At 43.8% G+C, this 22,201-nt stretch overlaps 1 protein-coding gene across 2 annotated transcripts in view; it reads left to right on the forward strand.

The window, feature by feature from the left end:
- Positions 1-22,201, forward strand: part of LHFPL2 (LHFPL tetraspan subfamily member 2) — a 132,573-nt gene that overhangs the window by 13,991 nt on the left and 96,381 nt on the right. Inside the window, exon 1 of one of the 2 annotated variants that reach the window (XM_084505265.1) lies at positions 13,868-13,947. The exons of the other annotated variant lie outside the window; for it this stretch is intronic. The gene's annotated coding sequence lies outside the window, so the exon portion shown is untranslated. Of the gene's footprint in view, positions 1-13,867; positions 13,948-22,201 lie in introns of those variants that run through there. 2 annotated transcript variants of the gene reach the window in all.

Genomic DNA, 22,201 nt, shown 5'->3' on the forward strand with positions numbered 1-22,201 from the left:
TGTTTTTCTCCATTAGAGAGTCAATCTGTGGAGGGGAAAGGGGAGGATATTTTTCCTTACTTGCTTACTCTCCCTTTCTCCTTCACCACCCCTGTATCCTCCTGGGTCACTCTGCCTTCCTCCTTCACCACCCTCTTATCCCCTGAGCTTGTCACAATAGCTCTCCAAGATATTGAATATTTCTGGAATACTCAGAATACCATAGTCTTGTTGTTCTGCCTCATGAATGCACTTCAGATTCTGCTTAAAGTTAAACAACTACTTATGAAGCTCATCCGGAGATCTGCCCGGAGGCAGTATAGTTGTGGGTGGCAGGGAGTATGGGTGGATATGGGCAGGCATCTAGAGCAGTTGGCACCCCCAGTGTGTTGGAAATTCACCCCTGAACAATGGCAAAATCCTCAAAAACTGGCAGAATGCTTGAAAAAAAGGTGTAATGATTCTGACAGTTCCAAAGTAACACAAATCATTGTAACGTGCTGGGGCCTGGCTCATGCCTATCGAGCTGCCATTGATACTGCTGTCAACTTAGTGACAGACCCTGCGGCCACTCCAAACCCTGTGACAGATCCAACGGCCACTGTGACCCCTACGGTGGATTCTGCAGCCGCTCCAGTCCCAGCTCCTGCAGCCGCTCCAGTCCCAGCTCCTGCAGCCGCTCCAGTCCCAGCTCCTGCAGCCGCTCCAGTCCCAGCTCCTGCAGCCGCTCCAGTCCCAGCTCCTGCAGCCGCTCCAGTCCCAGCTCCTGCAGCCGCTCCAGCTCCAGCTCCTGCAACTGCTCCAGTCCCAGCTCCTGAAGCTGCTCCAGCTCCAGCTCCTGCAGCTGCTCCAGTCCCAGTTCCTGCAGTCGCTCCAGTTCCAGCTCCGGCCGCTACTCCAGTCCCAGTTCCTGCAACTGCTCCAGTCCCAGCTCCTGAAGCCGCTCCAGCTCCAGCTCCTGAAGCCGCTCCAGCTCCAGCTCCTACTGCTGCTCCAGTCCCAGCTCCTGCAACTGCTCCAGCTCCAACTCCAGCTCCTGTAGCCGCTCCAGCTCCTGTGGCCGTGTCAGAGAAACGAGCTGTAGCAGTGCAAGTTGACCCTGCAGAGGGCATTCCAACCCCTGTGGCAGACTCTGTAACAAAGTCAGAGAAACGAGCAGTAGCAGTGCAAGCTGCCCCTGTAGAGAAGGTGAAAATATGGTATAGAAATTCAAGTCGTTTAGAACGCAGAGAGTCTTCTGCCAATCCAGGTAAGGCTTCTGCCAAAACTAAGTATAGAGATGACGAAGATGATGACGACGCTGGGCCGTCAAGGATTCAGGAGGAGGAAGATGAGGATGCCGAAAGAGCAACAGTAACTACCCGAAGCCTAAACGAGCGCGAGCTACGAGATGTGCGAAAAGATTTTGGTCGCTGTATAGGTGAGCAGCTTGTCACCTGGCTGCTCCGGTGCTGGGACTCTGGAGCCAATTGTGTGGAATTAGACGGCAGGGAAGCCAAGCGGCTGGGATCCCTTGCTCGAGACGCCGGCATTGACAAAGCAATTGCAGATGGAGCACGACCCACCAGCCTCTGGAGGCGTCTCCTCTCAGCTGTGAGGGAAAGGTATCCCTTCAAGGAAGATATTTTATGTCTACCAGGCAAGTGGACCACTATGGAGAAGGGAATCCAGTACCTGAGGGAATTAGCCGTACGGGAAGTGATTTATGAGGATCCAGACCTCAAACAAACATCCACAGATCCAGATGAAGTCAAGTGTACACGACCCATGTGGCGGAAGTTTGTACGGAGTGCACCATCATCATATGCCAGCTCATTGGCAATAATGGCCTGGAAAGAGGATGAGGAACCCACAGTGGGTGAAGCGGCTAAACAACTCCGGCAGTACGAAGAAAGTCTCTCCTCTTCCTTACAGGCCTGCGTCTCAGCTGTGGAGAAACTTTCTGAAAAGGTTCACCAACTTGAAGAGAATCTATTGTCCTCCCCACCTGAACCAACCAGTGCCCACCGACCAAAGGAGAACACTTGGGAGAAACTTTCTGAAAAGGTTCACCAACTTGAAGAGAGATTATTCTCCTTCGCACCTGTACAAAGCAGTGTCTCAGCTGTCAGGGGTAGGCGTTCACCCACACAAGGAAGACGATATGGTGGGTACTCACCCCGTGCCACCCTGTGGTTTTACTTACGAGACCATGGAGAGGACATGAGAAAGTGGGATGGAAAATCTACCGCGACCCTAGAGGCACGGGTACGTGAGTTGCAAAAGAAAACAATCAGGAAAAAGGGATTCTCCGAAAAGTTTGCTGCTCCAACTTCCAGCAGACAGTCCTTCAAACACAGAAACGAGGAAGATTCTGACCAGGATTAGGGGGGCCCTGCCTCCAGCCAGGGGGAGGAAAGGGACAATCGAGTTTATTGGACTGTGTGGATTCGATGGCCTGGCACATCACGCGCACAGAAGTATAAGGCTTTAGTAGACACCGGTGCACAATATACTATAATGCCATCGAGCTATAAAGGACCAGAGCCCATCTATATTTGTGGAGTGACAGGGGGATCTCAGCAGTTGACTGTATTGGAGGCTGAAGTGAGTCTGACTGGGAATGAGTGGGAAAAGCACCGCATTGTGACTGGTCCGGATGCTCCATGTATCCTTGGCATAGACTATCTTAGAAGAGGATACTGCAAGGACCCAAAAGGGTTCCGGTGGGCTTTTGGTATTGCTGCCTTAGAGACAGAGGGCATTAAACAATTATCTACCTTGCCTGGTCTCTCAGAGGACCCCTCTGTTGTGGGGTTGCTGAGGGTCGAAGAACAGCAAGTGCCAATTGCTACCACAACTGTGCACCGGCGGCAATATCGCACCAACCGAGACTCCCTGATTCCCATCCATAAGCTAATTCGTCAATTGGAGAGCCAAGGAGTGATCAGCAAGACTCATTCACCTTTCAATAGTCCCATATGGCCAGTGCGAAAGTCTAATGGCGAGTGGAGACTAACAGTGGACTATCGCGGCCTGAACGAAGTCACGCCACCACTGAGTGCTGCAGTGCCGGACATGCTGGAACTTCAGTATGAACTTGAATCGAAGGCAGCCAAGTGGTACGCCACAATTGATATCGCTAATGCATTTTTCTCCATCCCTCTAGCAGCAGAGTGCAGGCCACAATTTGCCTTCACTTGGAGGGGAGTCCAATATACTTGGAATAGGCTGCCCCAGGGGTGGAAACACAGCCCTACCATTTGCCATGGGCTGATCCAGTCTGCACTAGAGCAGGGGGAAGCTCCTGAACACCTGCAGTACATCGATGACATTATTGTGTGGGGTGACACAGCAGAGGAAGTTTTCGAGAAAGGGAAGAAAATAGTCCAAATCCTTCTGAAAGCCGGTTTTGCCATAAAACAAAATAAAGTCAAAGGACCTGCACGGGAGATCCAGTTTTTAGGAATAAAATGGCAAGATGGACGTCGTCAAATCCCAATGGATGTGATCAACAAAATAACAGCTATGTCTCCACCAACTAACAAAAAAGAAACACAGACTTTCCTAGGTGTTGTGGGGTTTTGGAGAATGCACATCCCAAATTACAGTCTGATTGTAAACCCACTCTACCAAGTAACTCGTAAGAAGAATGAGTTTGAATGGGGCCCTGAACAACGACAAGCCTTTGAACAAATCAAGCAGGAAATAGTCCATGCAGTAGCCCTTGGGCCAGTTCGAACAGGACCAGATGTAAAGAATGTGCTCTACACTGCAGCCGGGGAGAACGGCCCCACCTGGAGCCTCTGGCAGAAAGAACCTGGGGAAACTCGAGGTCGGCCTCTGGGGTTTTGGAGTCGGGGATACAGAGGATCTGAGGCCCGCTATACTCCAACTGAAAAGGAGATATTGGCAGCATATGAAGGAGTTCGATCTGCTTCGGAGGTGGTCGGTACTGAAGCGCAGCTCCTCCTAGCACCCCGATTACCGGTACTAGGCTGGATGTTCAAGGGAAGGGTCCCCTCTACGCATCATGCAACTGATGCTACATGGAGCAAGTGGGTTGCACTGATTACTCAGCGGGCTCGAATAGGAAACCCCAGTCGCCCAGGAATATTGGAAGTGATCATGGACTGGCCAGAAGGCAAATACTTTGGGATATCATCAGAGGAGGAGGTGGGTCGTGCTGAAGAAGCCCCACTGTACAACCAGTTGCCAGAGAATGAAAAGAAATATGCCCTGTTCACTGATGGGTCCTGTCGTATTGTGGGGAAGCATCGGAGATGGAAGGCTGCTGTATGGAGTCCTACGCAACGAGTTGCAGAAGCTGCTGAGGGAGAAGGTGAATCGAGTCAGTTTGCAGAAGTGAAAGCCATTCAGCTGGCTTTAGACATTGCTGAACGAGAAAAATGGCCAGTTCTCTATCTCTACACCGATTCATGGATGGTAGCAAATGCCCTGTGGGGATGGTTACAGCAATGGAAGCAAAACAACTGGCAGCGTAGGGGCAAACCTATCTGGGCTGCTGCATTGTGGCAAGATATTGCTGCTCGGGTAGAGAACCTGGCTGTGAAAGTACGCCACGTAGATGCTCATGTGCCCAAGAATCGGGCTACTGAAGAACATCAAAACAACCAGCAGGTGGACCAGGCTGCTAAGATTGAAGTAGCTCAGGTGGACCTGGATTGGCAGCATAAAGGTGAATTATTTATAGCCCGATGGGCCCATGACACCTCAGGCCATCAAGGTAGAGATGCAACATACAGATGGGCTCGTGATCGAGGGGTGGACTTGACCATGGACGCTATAGCACAGGTTATTCATGACTGTGAAACATGTGCTGCAATCAAGCAAGCCAAACGGTCAAAGCCTCTTTGGTATGGAGGACGATGGCTGAAATATAAATATGGAGAGGCCTGGCAGATTGATTACATCACACTCCCTCAAACTCGCAATGGCAAGCGCCACGTACTTACAATGGTGGAAGCAACCACCGGATGGCTGGAAACATATCCTGTGCCTCATGCTACCGCCCGGAACACCATCCTGGGCCTTGAAAAGCAAGTCCTATGGCGACATGGCACCCCAGAAAGAATAGAATCAGACAATGGGACTCACTTCCGAAACAACCTTATAGACACTTGGGCCAAAGAACATGGTATTGAATGGGTGTATCACATCCCCTATCATGCACCAGCCTCCGGGAAAGTTGAACGATACAATGGCCTGTTAAAGACTACCTTGAAAGCAATGGGCGCTGGGACGTTCAAAAACTGGGATACGCATTTGGCAAAGGCCACCTGGTTAGTCAATACTAGGGGATCTACCAACCGAGCTGGACCTGCCCAATCAAACCTGTTACGTACTGTAGATGGGGATAAAGTTCCTGTAGTGCATGTAAAAAATATGCTGGGTAAAACAGTCTGGGCTACTCCTGCCTCAGGAAAAGGCAAACCTATTCGTGGAATTGTTTTCGCTCAGGGACCTGGATATACTTGGTGGGTGATGCAAAAGAACGGAGAGGTCCGGTGTGTACCTCAAGGAGATTTAATACTGGGTGAGAATAGCCCATGAACTGAATTGCACCATGTTAAATAGTATATTATACTGTATGTTATCACTACCATGATTACTATAGGTGACTAATTAGAATGTATGGAAAAGAGTGTAACCTGAGCATGACATAAATGGTATGGAATAAGGGGTGGATAGATGTCCTGGTTTCAGTTAGCACAGAATTAATTTTCTTCCTAGTAGCTGGTGGAATGCTGTGTTTTGGCTTAGAATGAGAAGAGTGCTGATAACACCCCGATGCTTTAATTGTTGCAGAGCAGTGCTTATACTAAGCCAAGGACATCTCAGCCTTTGCTCTGTCCTGCCAACGGGCAGGCTGGGGGGTGCAGTAAGAGCTGGGAGGGGACAGACCCAGGACAGGTGACCCAAACTAGCCAAAGGGGTATTCCATACCATCTGACGTCATGCTGAACAATATATAGGGGTGGCTAGCCGGGGGGAGGGGGCCGGACTGCTCGGGGTTAGGCTGGGCATCGGTCAGCGGGTGGTGAGCAATTGCATTGTGCATCACTTGTTTGTACATACTATTATTACTTTCGTATTATCACCATTGTATCATCATTATTATTATTGTTATTATTATTTTGTTATTTTTTTTTTCCTGTCTTATTAAACTGTCTTTATCTCAACTCACGGGCTTCACTTTCCATTTCTCTCCCCCGTCCCAGAGAGGGAGGGGGAGGGTGAGCGAACGGCTGCGTGGTGTTTAGCTGCCGGTCGGGTTAAACCACGACAGAAGCTTAGCTAAATAGCTGAGAAACTATTGCAAAAAAGGCCTTCTATCTTGCTGTCAATCAATCCATCGACTGGTCAATGAACTCAGACCTTGTATCCATAAAAATTATTCTTCCACCAAATCTTTATGTAACTAGTCCATTTTTTTATTATTATTATTTTTAGGAAACTGTTAAATATTCTTTCTGGAGGTTAGATTATGGAAGGGAGATCATTAATTAATTGATACTCTTAAGTCTTTACTACCATCCTTCCTCCTGTAATAATCATGGATAAAATTGAGTGTAGCAATAATATTAATATTAAGGCTTATCTGTCGAAGTTGTCAGACACTCTTGTTCTTTATTCTTTACTATATGATTCCTAACGATGTAAAAGCAATATGTGCAGCAAGTTCTAATGTTGTCATAAAAATAATTTAATAACCAATTAACGAATCTTCCATTTGAAGTTTTTTATTCTGAATCTTCTTCTATGTCTGTGGAGTGTTTTTGTTTGTTTGTTTGTTTGTTTGTTTGTTTGTTTTTGCCAAGGGATAACATATATATGAGCTGATGTTTATTGTTTCACTTTCCATTCATGTTTGCTCTTACAACTAAATACAATGTATTGACTGACTACAAAAACATTCTGCAGTGAGGGTATTTGAAATTCAGATTTGCATGAAGTGAGCCAGATAACTTGGAAAATGTCCCTTTCCAGTCTAATTTTCTTGACCATAAAGACTGAACAAAGATGAAGATTGATCAAAACCTGTGCTCTCATTACTCACCTGTGTTTGTCTGTATCTGATCATGTGAAAGTTTATAAGACCTATGCCTTGCACTCTGAGTGAAGACATTCATCAGCTAAGGGGAGTAGTGTACATAGCCGTCTTTGCAAACACATAATATACCCCACGTTATCTCTGAAATCTTCAGACATTATGACCCATTTCAGGCAGATGTCGGTCTGATAAAGAAAGAATGGGTAATTAGAGTCCCATTGTGTAGCATGGTGAACCAGTTTGAAATCTAGGGGAAAAATTATCTGATGGTTATTTTTTGTGGGGTGGCTTAGACCATTAGGTGCCCCTACTCAGTCAAGTTCTCAGAAATATATAGTTTTTTTTTTTTTTTGTTTGTTTGTTTGTTTTTTGTTTTTGTTTTTGTTTTTTGTTTTTGTTTTTTAATCTGTTTTGTTTTATAATGTTACTTTCCCATGGTTTCCTGCAAGGCCTCAGAAGCTCAAAACTTTTCCTTATTCAGAGAGGAAACAGGTATGGTCGAGTGTTAGTGTTTTACTTTTTAAACAAATGGCAATTGATAAGAGTAGCTAAAAACAGTAACAGATAAGCACTAGCTACATGTTCACAGCCATTGTCTAGAACAGTGCTGCTTGCAGGGCAATGTCCTCATAAAGAGAGGAGCAGGCAGAAGGTCTAAGGGAGAGTGTGAAGGTGAACACAAAGGGCTCAGCATGGACTCTGAAATCTGTGTGAGAAACAAATGCTGTACCTTCTAATCTGTGTTTATCTCATTACCAGATGGTGGAAGTAGTCCGTCTGCTGCTCTTGCAGTCTAACTACTGTCCTGTTTAAACAATAATAAATATGTCCACCCACTGGTTCTGTTTGCCATTCAAAACCGGAGACTTTGTAAAGACTCTTGACTATATAGTACCATTCTGGTTTTGCATATTACTGTCTATTTTTTCATACTGGATGAATTGTATGTTACAGTAGCTCTGGATTTATCTAGTTTCGATTAAAATTTTCTTTTGTTGTAGCATGCACATGCTGTTACTCCATTAATGGTTAAGTAGTGTAGTCTTTGTTTATGAACCACAAGAAGGATGAAAATTGCTGCTCAATATTGTCCTTAATGGGTAGAGGCATATCCACTTTTTAAGCTTGGAATCTTAACTTTTTTTGTGCACACTTTATTTTTGTTTGGCCTTTATGTGACTGAGATACAGATTTCAAGAGGAAAATTGCTATATATGGATATAGTCAGCCTAAACCTGTCTATGTAGCAGAAGCTTGATCTCTCTCTTTTTTTTTTTTTTTCCTCTGAAGTTTGCATGCTCTCACAGTGGAATAAATGATTCAGTATACTGTCCCTCCTCCCAGGATCATGGCTCTGCTGAGAGCCAATTTTTTTTTTGAATGGCTCCTATTTCATCTACTTTGTTTTGAAGATAGGACATGATTCTTTATAAGGGTGGTTTTACTGCAATAGTATTCCTTACCTGTCAGCCAGTTCAAGGGGAAACAGTAATTGAGTGAAAGTTTTCATATGTCTTCTCTAATTTAGCAGTCAGGAAGTACTGGGTTGTCTTTTCCCTTTTGCTTAGATGTATGGATGCTTGTAATTTGTAGGCTGGAACAAGTTGATCCACACCCACTTCTGTGGTTGTCGACTGTGGCTCAGAGAGGTTGGCAATTCTGAGGGCTTCTCCATGTTGAAGTTTTAAAAAAATAAATGAAGCAGTCAACAGAAGACTTTGTGTATGCACAAATTTGTTGCTTTGGAATTACTTGGGGGTCAAATTCTGAGCAGAGGCCAGTAGCTATTCTATTCAGTCTGGCCATGGTAGTAGTTCTTGAGGTGGTAGTAACCATTTGGGGAATGTCTATTTTTCTAGCCATATGTTAGTGATCTGAGCATTGCCCTGAGTGGGTTGCTTCATGATTACTATGTGTGACTTTCTGGAGGGAGTGTGTGGTCCAAGAGACCTCACAGATTTCCTGGATGCGGCCCATGCTGTAGTTGTATCTGTTATTTATTATATCCTTTCAAAAATAGAAGATAAACTAGTTTCCCTAATGATTATGTGGGTTGTTTTTTCCTTTTTTTTCCTTTTTTTTTTTTTTTTTTTTTTTTTTTTAACAGTTAAATGAGTTTTTGCCTTTAGAAGGAAACTGTTTTGGCTCCCTTTCACTTATTTTTCTGTGCACTGGTGTTCTTGCTCAGCTCAGCTGGAAGATTCACTACCTACACATTTGTTTGTTCCAGGATATGGTAGATAGTTATTTAAATATGTAAACAGTTCAGTTTTTAACATTCATGCTGTCTGAAAAATACTATAAAAGCAAGTGCATAAGCATTGGAATTTTTATTTAATATAGTTATAATAAAAATAAATGATTACTTGTTACATAGTTATCTTCTGGAATGTATTTCTAGTCTTACATACAGAGATGAAGTCTTAATTTAGTTGATTAGACATTTTAAAAAAGTGTTATTTGGCCATAATTGACATGACTTCTTAAATTATTTTTTAAAATTCAGAGTTGACTCTTGTGCAGAACTAATATACTATTTCTCAAGATAATAATCTGTAAAGAAAATACTGGCAGATATACATATCACAGTATCCCCCATTCAGCATACTGCTTCCCAAATTAGAAATTTCAGCAGAAAAAACACTCTGAGCTTTATCTTGAAAATGTTATTTAATAGTATGCAGCCATGCAGTTTGAACTGAAAAGCAAGTGGGACTGAGAGTAGTGAGTGAAAAGAAACAAGGTGATATTTGGTTGAAATGCAGAAAATGTAGGGTATGTGTCAATGTAACTGTATACTGAAATTGTTTTCTTTGGAACTTCTCCCTGTCAAGTACTAAAAATTGCTTATGTTATGTTAAAATTAAATAGGATACTCTGATCACAAAGCAATGCTGTAATGAGCTGTCTTACATTGACCTAGACTAACCAGACTGTCCTCTCCCAATCTCCCAGTTTCTAAGAGCATTTTTGTTTTTTAATTAAATTTCAGCTTAATTATTGCTAAAGTTCACTACTTCTTGAGCATGTGCTGGAAACTTTTGTTGAAAATATTCAATGAATATTGATCATAATATACCGAACCTGGAGTCTCACTGCAATAGTCAGATGGGTAGGTCTGCAGTTAACCCTTTCACTGAGTTAGACTGGCATGTTTTGCATGATTTTTCCCCTCTTATGTTTTTTTTTTTTTTTTTTCTTTTCTTTTTTTTTTCTTTTCTTTTGTTTTATTTAGTAATGTGGTTTTCCCTGTCATGTGGTCTCCTGTATTTCTTGAAGCCCATTAATGATGAGCAGAGAGGGAACTGAGCTAGAGGAATTGCAGACTGTGCCCTCATGAGGACTCCATGGTCCCACCGTGCATTTGGGCTAGGTACTTGTCCACTGGATGTGTGGCCATATGAGGAGGGGACATGTGTTGGTCATGGAGTGAGAGATAATGCCACAGCTGTTTTGCCAACTAGGATTTGTACATTACGATAGTATGAAGGTGTATACACGTTTATTTACAATTGAATCTTTAGGAAGGTGTGTGTCTTGCAGTAACCAAAAAAGTGGATGCTCGATTTCATTGAATGTTCACCAGACACAGCAAAACAACTAATTTTTCTTAGAGCAGGCACATTTGAAGCTACTGTTATTTTGAAAGGATGGACTAGTTCTGGGAACTTAGTATACTCTGGGTGCTAGTGATGATACAGCTCGTAGAAAAGTTCCCTTTCTTTCATAAGGGTTGATATGAAGATAATGTTTATAACATCTTTCATCGGAAACTTCAAATGCAATGACAATTAACAATATTGGAAAACAAAACAAAACAAAAAACAGCAAATACAGCCTGTGTTTTAAAACATAGGGAAATGTTGATGCAGATTGTTTTAAGCAGGAGGAACAGCTGAGCTCTTTCCATTCCCTTTCCATAGCCACATAACTACATCCCCTCTTGTGAATTAATAAATGCCACTCACAACATACTTATCAGATAACTCTGGGTCCAACCATGTTGTGGTCATACATTCTTCTGGTGTTTCCAATGTTTCCTGAACAGGTGAGGTGTGGCACACAGCCATGAAGTGTGGTTTATTAAATTAATTGTCTGTGATAAATTGTGATAAATTTTAAAGATATGAGGCACTTTCAGACTTTACAATTTTAGACAGTTTTCTGTGACTGTCTGCTTTTAAGTTAGTGCATTTACAGTTAATATTTTAAAAAGACGAACACTATCTAATAATGCACAAAATTAGTCCTTAAAGGCAAAGATAGCTTAGCCATTTTTACAGCTATCCTTTCATCTCATTGCTGACTTAGGAGGCTTTCTTAATGCATGAATGATTTGATTAGGTAGACTTTTTCTTATTTGTCATCTGACTTCTACAGAAAAACAAAGTTCTGAGACTGCATGTCGACGGCTTTGGAGAAGAGATACAATGCAGGGAGCTCATTGTGTGGTATCAAATGGTCAGAGCGTAAAAGCCTCCAATCATTTAATGGCCACTTCTATACTCCAGTGAAGAGTCATGTTGTGTATGTTGGTTTGCTTTTAATCTCAGAATAGCCGAGGGAAAACCTAATGTTCTTCTTTTGACGTTGGTTTAAATCCCTTCCACTTTTGCAGAGTTACCATGCCGTTCAACTGTTCAGAGGCTGAAACTAGACACAGTTTGGGAAATGTTTGATTTTGCTCAGGAGAGGCTGGAACTAATCATATTGACTTAGCTGAGGTTAGGTTTTCTGAGTACTTGGTGAATAGGAATTTTCCTCTGTAAAACTGAATTGAAAAATAATTTTTCAGTTACTTACAGAAGTCTAATTCAATATATGTGTGTGTGTGTGTATATATATATGTGTGTGTATATATATATATATATATATATATATATATATATATACACACACATATATTACAATACAGGATAAAAAAACTCCAATCCTTAAGATAGGGTAAGTCTAAGTAAGACATCATGAATTGTTTGTGATAAACATGTAGGTACTTTCAGAAGAGCTGTAGTTGTGAAAATGAGGAGGAAACAATTCCATTTTGGGGGGGAAATGAGTTTGTTAAGTAATGCCTTGAGCATTGCATCTAATTCTTTCTCTTCAGGAATGATTAGGGATTAATTTTGTGTAGAGCTTTTCTTTTTAAGGTCATTATGCACTATTGGGCTCATGTTAATATGAGCTTGGGATCTTTCTGAAGTTATCTCAATTGATGACTGACACCTAAGAAATGTAGTCTTCCATTACTTTGTAAAACTCTGCTTACTAACTTGATGGTAAAATATCAGTATCAATTCTAAAGGAGCTAATGCTGAAAGTTTTAGTAAATCTAGGAATAGCTGCTGACAGCCTTTAGCTAGGGAATATTTGTATTTTGAATTTATATGGATCTTTTGATCTAAACTGAGAGAAAAGTATTCTTCTTAAAAGTGTTGAAAGACAGAATATCAATTTGGCAGTGGTCGTGTTTCAGTGCATGTGGAGATTTGACTTAAGGTTATATAGGTATTATGCAGAGTAATAGGAAATGAATTGAAATGTATGGTTTTCAGCCATCAAGATTATATATAGTAGATATACTTATGATCATGTATATGAGAATAAATTAGTTCTGCATGTGCAGAAATTCAAAATAGAAACTGGAATGTTAAAAAAACAAACCAGTGTAGCTGATGTAGTCACTATTACAGCTCTTTTTCAGCAGTAACTGCACCATGCCCACTTTCAGTTGCCATAAAACTCTGGAGGAACTTCCAGGCACTTTCTTTGTGAATTATTAAAGAGTACAGAATTGCCAGAGGGCCTCTGGATCCTGAAGCCTGTTCCCCAGCAGTTGAATGCAGCTATTTAACAGATTTACAGCTTTCAGATATTTGCAGAGTATCTCTTTGCCTACCATGACACACAACTTATAATGCTTCCTAGTGCCACCCACTAAGTTCTACATGCCTACATAAGACAGCTAAATATCTATAGTAGGCTTCAAACATGCAAAAATCACTTTTTTCATTATTATTTATCCACATTAATCCTTTGTATTTGAGTTTCTTAGGATTGGATAATAATCAGTGTTCTCAGAGCTCAGTCTCATCGTGTTTCACCTCACAAGTGACTTAAGTCTTTGGGCACTGGCTGTTGGTAATTTACTGTTGTATTGTGTAAAGCAGTGCTCTATACAGGGTTGCACTCAAACTGCTGGAAAAAGGTAATCAGAACTATACATTTTAGCTTGTTGTGATAGATCACTATCTATACAAAGGGGAGCCAGCTGCAAATCTTGTTTAAACCAAGAGTCTGCCCCATGGGTGTGATTGTCCTGATCCCTGGATTAAGGTCTGTGGAAGCTGAGTTTACTGTATCAGGAACAAATCAAACTGCAGCTTTACAGTTGGTGAGTTACTAGATAAAAATGGTGTAACTGTAAATGAGAATGCAAAACCAGCAAGGATTTTATTAGATAGTGTTGTTCAGTATTTGGAAGAGACAGCGTAGCTCTTTTCACAGGTTTATAACAAAACAGACTCCAGTCTAGTAACGTCAGCCACTAAACAGCATCCTTTAAAATCCCCCGGGCCAAAAAAGTGCATCCAGAAAATTTGGAAAAGCTGAGCATCAAGTTCCCTGCTTTGTTAATGTAACTTGTATCCCCTTCCTCAGCCTCTCTTCCCCCAGTTTTTTTGTTTACTTCTGGCAATGTTTCAGAGACTAGAAGATGACATCAGTGCTGTGTCTCTATTTTATTAGATTACATGGGATGATTTAATGTTGTACAACAGACTTGTGGGCTGGATCTGTGCGTTTTCTTTGTGGGCTGCTAGGGAAGAGAGGCTAGGAAGCCAGCTGGATGTACGAACAGAGTGGGTGGACTGTGCTGCCAGCTGTGAGTGGTCGGATTGCTGTTGCTGCCTGAGGAGGTAAGAGCATGCTGATCTTGGTGGGCAGGGGTAGACTAGAAATCATCAGTGGCTCTTCTGCTGTTGCCAGCAGCTTGAGCCTGACCCTCTGCATCAGGCTGCAATAGGCAGCTTTAAGGTAGGACATCACGCTGTCTGTCTGTGATGGGATTGAATTAATAGGTGCTGAGAGGAGTGTTATTTATAATTATGGGGTTGTGGAAAGTTTGTCTGATCAGATTAAGCTGGTAATGTTTTTACATGAGGCAACAAGTTCGTTATAGTTAAAGATGTAATAGACTTAGGTCAAGTATTTAACCTTTCAACACACATTTTTATTTACAAAGTAGAAGAAAGCAAAATCAAAGAATGAGCTTTGACCTGGCTAAATGACTGGTGCCCAATGCAACTGTAAATATGATGTTGTCACTGTTTGGCTGGATTTCTGGATAAGCTGCTGGGCTATTCACTGATCTTTTTATTGGTGACATAAACCAAAGCATTACATTTCTCATATCAGACCTTGAAGAGTCACAGAGCCAGAGCTTATGAGGCCTGAGGGGACCCCATGGTCAGGTAGCCTGGCTTCCTGGGCAAAGGGAGGTGTTAGGACACTTCTGAATTAATTCTTATTTAAGCTGCAACATAGAGCTTTCCACGTGAGTTTAAAAATTACCAGTGATGGCAGGGTAAGAAATGACTTTCCAGTGGCATGAAAAATAACAGAAGATGACAGTGATGTGGGTAGATTGGCAAGCTGAGTCCACCTAATGACAATTCTCAAGTCAAAAGTTGTAGAGAAAGGAAATACAGGTAACTCTCACGTGGTTTGTGTGAAATGTGGCACCTCCAAATGGAGGATCACAGGATAACAAGCTAAACACGAGCTCTTAACAGAGCAGTATGCCCAGAAAGGACTAATGGGATCCCTTGATATAAAAAATAAATAAATAAATAAAATAAGGTGCTCTGAGAAAGAGTAAATAATACAGAGATTATATCATTTATTTGGTACTGGTACAACTGCTACTAGAATACCCTGCTATTACCCACAAATCAAAGAAGATATTGATGGCGAACAGAGAAGAGCCAGAAAAAAAATCTATGGAAGACTGAATAATGTTCCCTATAGTGTATTTATTTGGTTTAGGGTGTCCAGAATCAAGATCTGAATTATGGTTACAACTTCCCCCTTCCCCCCCCCTCCCCCCCACCAAAAAAAAAAAAAAAAGATAATAAAAAAATAGACTGTAGTTCAACACAGAATTATTTCAGGAAGTCATGTGGCTTGAGGTACTGTGGTGGTTTTACTGTGCTAGGCAGCTGAACTCCACCACAACCATTCTCTCACTCCCCTCCTCTTGTGAGGAGGGGAAGAAAAAAGGAAAGAAACAGTTCAAGGTTTGAGATAAGGAAAATTTAATTAAAGGAAAAAATAATTATTAAGGAAAAAAAACATTAATTATTTTAACTAAAGGGAAAAAGGGAAAGGGGAAAAGGGAGGAAAAAAAAAAAAAAAAAAAACAACAAGTAAAGTCTGTGTGGAAGTGCAGAAATATTTCCCACCAATGAGCAATGCTTGACCACGTCCTTGAAGCAGGGCCTCAACGCACATAGCTTTTGTTCAGGAGGACAGATGTTTTCACAATGAGAGCCCACCCCTCCCCTCTTCTTCCTTTTCCCACCTTTTATTGCTGAGTGTGACATCATATGGTATGGAATATCCCTTTGGTTGGTTTAGGTCTGCTGCTCTGGTGATGTTCCTTTCTCATTTTTTGCCCACCCCCTAGAATGGTTAGAGAGAGTCCTGATGCAGTGCCTGCACTGCTCAGCAGCAGACACAACGCTGGTGTGATACTACTGCTGTTCTAGCTACAAGTGTAGAGCACAGCACTGTATGGGCTGCTGCAGGGAAAGGTAACATCCCAGCCAGACCCAGAAGAACCTCCACCCCTTATTCCATAACATTTGTGTCACTCTCAGGTCCCTCACACTTCAGCATGTAAGTATTCTCATCGCCATTGTTCCTTGTCCTTTAACAGATTAATAAGTAGGTATATCTTTTAATTCTATAGGTCTTTCTCAAAAAGTGTTCATAAGAACTGTTGATGATTTAGTCTTCCACTGCTAAAGTGGTCACTCAGGGCAGGCAGAGTTGGATGTCTGGACACCAGCACCAGCTTAGCTTAATTCCTTGTTGCACTTGCCCGGTTCCTTGCGAAGTTGACCTGTTGTTGATCCTGCAATGTCTTCCTACAACATGTAACTTAGATTACAGATTAGTTTTCTCCCAAGGTTAAATCTCCTTGAGGCACACACTTGATATCCCCATTCTTTTGCATGACCCACCAGGTATACCCCGTCCTTGGGTGAAGACAGTCCCACGAGTGGGTTTGCCTTTTCTCGAGGCAGGAGCAACCCACACCGCCTTCCCCAGCCACTTCCCTACATGCACTACAGGGACTTCAGCTCCTTTCACCGTGTATAGGGGTTTTGTTTCAGCAGAATCAGGACTGCTGTCAGACCCCCTATTGTTAACTAGCCAAGAGGTTTATGGTAGATTTATGTCCCATTGTTTCCATGTCCCAGCACCCAACACTCCTGACATAGTCTTTAACAATCCATTGTACCTCTAAAACTTCCCAGAGACTTGTGGGTGAACAGGGATGTGATACACCCACTCAATACCATGCATCTTGGCCCAGGAGGTAACAAGATTGTTTTGGAAATGACTCCCATTGTTGGACGCAATTCTCTCTGGTATACCATGATACCACAACACTTGCCTTTCTAGGCCCAAGATAGTGTTTCAGGCCGAGGCAAGGTTAACGGGGTATGTTTCCAGCCACCCAGTAGTTGTTTCTGCCATGGTGAGTATGTCCCGCTTGCCTCGGTGGGTTTGTGGGAGTGGTCTGATATAGTCAATTTGCCAGGCCTCACCGTATTGAAAGCCTGATGGGGCTGATAGGGATCAAAACTTCCCAATCTCTTCAACCTTTCCCTACAAGAGTTGGGAGCGTGAGTGTGCAAAAGTAGTGCCGTCCCCTGGGCTTTTATTTATTTTTAATCAGTCCCAGTTTGGTTCTGGTGGTCAGGTGTGTAACCAGGAGGTAGCCAAGCTGACTAGGAAGAAGTTGGCTTAAAGTGAGCTGGGATGGCCGGCCGTGGCAAGGCTGCTGCATGCAAGAAATGTGCAGCAAAGCTATGAGAGGTGCTTAATTTCCCGGGAAGAAAGCATGGTTCCCTTTGATTTCCAGCAGCGGGGCAGCACAACCCCTGGTGCCTGCACGTTGGGTGCACAGTGCATGTCAGGAAGGGGAATTTCCTCAAACAGTTCCATCAGAGCAGATGAGGTTTTTGTGTTAAATGTTGGTCCTTTCTTGTACACATGTGGTCCCTTGGTGAAAGAGGGAGTACACTGGTTTCCAGAGCCACGCCTGCAGACCCTGGTCTTAGATTAGGACACGTAATGTGCTTTGAAATTCTCTTGATGCCAGCACCTGAAGAAGCGCAGGCTGCTGCACTTGCTCCTTCTGCAAAAGACAAAGCCCCCCGAGTTTTCCCCAAGAAGGGCAGGAAAGAGCAGCCGATGAGGTTGTAAATCAGAACTTTATTTGATTAACGTTTGAGAGACATGGGGTGCAGTGGGGTGTCACGGAGGTGTGCCAAGCTCTCTTTGTCCATAGCTGCGGGGCCTGTGGTTGTGCTTGTAGGACCATGTCAGGGTAGAGGCGGGGTCCCTGTGTGCTTGCTGCTCCTTCGATGGCTGTGGTTGTAGAAAGCTGCAGCAGCCTTCAGGTCAGTGGCCATGAAGTGACTGGGCAGAGGCGGGAAAGGACAGTGGCAGCCCTTAGTCTCCTCGGGGCTCTGTGATGGGGTGAGAAAGGAAAATGATCAAAAAGAGCAGCCCCAGCCCATGGCCAGGGGCAGGCGCTGCCTCCCTGCGTGAGACACTCCCAACCCGACAGCAAGGCCATCCTTGCTGTGCATCGCTGACAGCCAAGAGTCAGCTGTGTTAGGCCAGGGCAGTGAGACCATAGAGGTGGGGAATGGGTTGGGGCAATCTTATCTGTCCTGGAGAGCGTGGTGAATTCTCCGTCAGAGTGCTGAAAGAGAGAGGCCAGGAGTGTGCCATGGCGTCATTCCCTCACTGTCAGCGTGTCCAGCTGTAAGACAGGAGGCGACAAAGAGAGCAGCCACCCCTGCCAGCACTGGAAGCCATCCCTTCCTCCCTGTGCGAGGCTCTCCCAGCCTCACTGCGGGGCCGTCCATCTCACATCTCCCTGACGGCCAGGGGATGCCCATTATAGCCCAGCCATGTCATCTTGTGGCATGCTATGAGAGTGTGGTGGGGTGTGCATTGGGGATCGCTTATCTGTCCTGTAGAGCGTTGGCAGCTCTTCCTTCAAGCTGAGTTCTCACAGGCAGGGAGGGCAGGATCGTGCCATGGTCTCGTCCCATCGCTGTGTGATTCTGGCTGAAAGAGAAGCAGCAGCAAACGGAGCAGCATCCCCTGTGACCATGGGCAGCCCCTTCCTTTCTGCCCAAAAGTCTCTAGTGTCTCACCGAGCCTGTCTGTGTCCCGTCATGCTGAAGGAGCTCACTGCCATCCTGTCCCGAACGTGTCGTCGTCCTGCTTGCTGTGGACCGGAGTGGGGAATGGTTTGGGGCAATCTTACCTGTCCTGGAGAGCGTTGGCAGCTCTTCCTTCCTTCTCAGTGGTCCTTGGGCAGATTCCAGGAGTGTGCTGTGATCTGGTCCCATTGCTGTCTGAGTCTGGCTTTACTAAGAGAAGGAACAAACAGAGCAGCATCCCCTGTGACCCCGGGCAGCCCCTGCCTCTCTGCCCGAGGGTCTCTAGCATCTCACCGAGGCTGTCCGTGTCCCGTCGTCCTGATGGAGCTGTCCCTGGCCTGATGGTGTCAGCTGGCTGCTTGCTATGGGACCGTGGGAGGGTGTGGGTCGGGGTGATGTTACCTGTCCTGGAGAGCGTGGACAAATGTCCGGCCCCGTGCTGGGAAGGAGCGGCCAGGAGTGTGCGGTGGTTCAGTTCGCTCAGTGTCCTGTAGGGCGCTGAGAGCCGTTGGAGGTGAGGGCCTGAGGAGGGAGGAGAGAGGAGCTGAGTTCCTCTGGTTGCCTTTGTGTCCAGAGCGGAGGCTGGAGCCGCAGCAGAGGAGCAGGCAGCCGAGCAGCCTCCCCGTCAGCACGGGCAGCCATGGCAGGGCTGCCCAAGCGCCCAAGTGCCGCTGGGGCCAGCCCAAGTGCCGCTGGGGCCAAGGCCGTCCCTGCCCCTTTGTGACATGGGGCACCCCCTGCCTGCTGAGCCATGGGCAGGGCAGCACTGCGGGGGGGTGGGGGGCAGCAGCTGATGCGGAGCTCAGGCCCGGGCCGGGCGCTGGACAAGGTGCCCTGGTGTTTGGTCAGGGCTGCGGGGCCGTGCCAGCAGGCTGTGGGAGCGTGCTGGGGTGCGGCTGGGGCTGTGCTGCCTGCCCTGCAGGGCTCGGAGAGCTCCCCGCCGAGGGGGAGAGGCCAGGAGCGTGCCCCGCTTCGGTCCCATCGCTGCCTGTGCGTGCGGCTGGAAGAGGAGAGGCCAGCAGAGAGGAGCCCCCCATTGCTGCCCCACATTGCTGTGCAGGGGCACACGTCTGTTGCTGCCCACCATGGAAGCCCGAAGGAAGAAGTAAATGAATAAAACCAGTGAAAAACCCAAAGCTACGGGTTCTGATTCTGGGCAGGGGAATCAAGTAGCTGCAGCAGCAAGTGCATTGAAATGAACTTTATTTCAGCTAAAGAGTAAAGTTGAGGAAAAACTAAAAAAATCCCAAAACTTTACTAAAAGTGAAAGCAGTGCTTTTTATGCTGGTGAGCTTGTTTTCTGGTAGCCCCTCCTGCGGCATGGTCACCTACACACAGCTGCACTATCACCATGTTTAACCATCCTGGTGGACCACTAGTGGTGACATCAGAGGCAATCTGTGGTTTAGAATTTTTTCCCTTCTCAAGCCTGAACATTTTTTTTGGAGATTTCTCTTGTATGAAATAATTGAGGTCTTGAAGACCTTAATATAATGGAGAACATCTGTAAATCCAAATAATTTCTCTAGTTATAGTACTCTTTGACAATATACCGTGGCAGCCAGGGACTGCTTTATTTTTACCTGCCATATCTTATTTCCAGTTTCAGACACCAACACATGTATTTAATTTCTTCAAAAATAATAAAATGTAAATATTAAAGTGCCCTTCCCAGCTGCAATTCATGAATTCTTAAGGCCAGAAAGCAAGATATCTTTCTGGAGCTGTTGTCGTTGTCATTTAATTGTACATCCATTTCAGGTACAGGTTTTGGCATACTTTCATTTACAGAGTACTCTGTTTGATATTTAAGTCTTTTCAGCATAACATTTTTTGTTAAGCAAAAAGAGGTGGGGGAATAAAAAGCAATTAAAATTCTTTTTTGTGCTTCCCTGACAAATTAGCTTTACTTGAGATCCCCAATGGTACAGAAAAAGAAAAACAAACCTTGATCAGATGTAGTGCCTTGAAGAAAACCCTGTGTACTGAATTATACTGAAATAAGCCTTTGTAATATATTGATTTAAATCTAGAGACACATCTGGATTCTTAGCTTAAGAAAAATAGTACAATGCTTTATTAACTGATGTAACTGATTTCAGATGTTAAAAAAAAAAAAAAAAAAAAAAAAAAAAAGATGTGTCTGAGCAATGTAGACTTACCATTATTTTGGAAAAAAAAAAAAAAAAAAAAAAAAAAAAGCCAAAAAAACATAGATTAAAAACAGAGTCAAAGTGCAAAATGAAGTCAAAATCCTAGAAATGTCAGATAAGGTCTGGTTCATGCTAAGATTTTTAATCTGAGTATGTAAAGACTTTTACCTAATAAGAAAAGGAGGGAATAATCAGTAGTTTCCTGCAATTAACTGATCTGCCTGCAGGATAATAATTAAAATGAGTCATATGTAAAAGGAAACTGAATCTTTCTCTCACTTGACTCATTTTTCTTCCATAAATTTGTTTTCAGAATGGCTTTCTTTAGAAGTCTGCCAGAAATTGATATAACAGTGTAGTTAGTCATTAAAGTGCTGGGTGCAATTTCAAAGAAATTCCATGTACAAATGTCATGTATAGGTGAAAAATTAGGCACTGCATTCATGTCACCTGAGCTTAGTGCCTGCAACGTTTGTAGTCAGTACAAGGGAACTGGAGGTGTCAAAGGGAATGGTGGGGCTGGCAGAGTTAGGCCATGGAAGTTGTTGCTCATGTACTGCCTCCTGCTGGAGCCAGAGACACCTGGCTCAGGAGTGGTGGTCATCTCTACCAAGGTTGGATCCTCTTTTGAGAACACACAGGTGTGCTCTGCCTTGCAGTCCCAAAGTATATCCAGTTGAAGAGGTGCCACCTTCACCCACCTTTGGCTTCTAGATGGGGAGCTTGCATGGAAAATGGGCAACCTCATGTCCTGCTGTGGGCTGGGGAAACCATGTGCAGTCACAATTGCTAGCTAGCCAAAGGAGGCGATGTGGAAGATCTGCCCCTTGTACTGAGGATGAACTGCTCATTCTAAGAGTAACAGAGTCAGGAGGACAAGGAGGGGAGACAATGGTTGAAGGAGCCTGATTCTGTGCAATTTTTTTGGTCTGTGTCTGCAGTTGAGAGTGGGGAATTACGTTTTTTTGTCCCTATGCTTATGATCATGACTGTATTTAGGCATATTTGATATACATGTGTACATGTATATACATACATTTTCTTAATATATTAAATATGTATTTATTTATATTAATATATAAGTATATATATATTAATTTATATAACATATAATTTATATTAATATATATAAAATATATATTTATTTATATTAATATATAATTTATTTATATTAATAATATAAGATGCTCAAAGAGTCTAGGAAGTGTGAAGTACCATGTCCATCCCCTGATTTAAACACGGTTATGGATTTATCCACTAGTGTTGATGAAGGTGGGTGTTGGGTTTCTGGTGCCATTCTGCATATGCCAGGAACTGCTGAAAGAAACTCTGAAACCCAGCAAAGAGCTGACTGCTGAGCTGTTGGTGCCTGTGGGGCAGGCAGGTAGGCAGCTGCAGTATTGTCTTGTTTGACTTGTATTTTAGAAGTGCACTCCCTCCAAATTCTAATTTTAAGAGCCAGCATAAGCAACATGATGTTAATTTGACATACCTAATTACCAGCTGTGGCTGGTAAGTTTGGTAAGTTCACTTAAAATAGCACCAGA

Source organism: Aythya ferina (genome assembly GCF_964211825.1).
Source record: "Aythya ferina genome assembly, chromosome: Z".
NCBI lineage: Eukaryota > Metazoa > Chordata > Aves > Anseriformes > Anatidae > Aythya > Aythya ferina.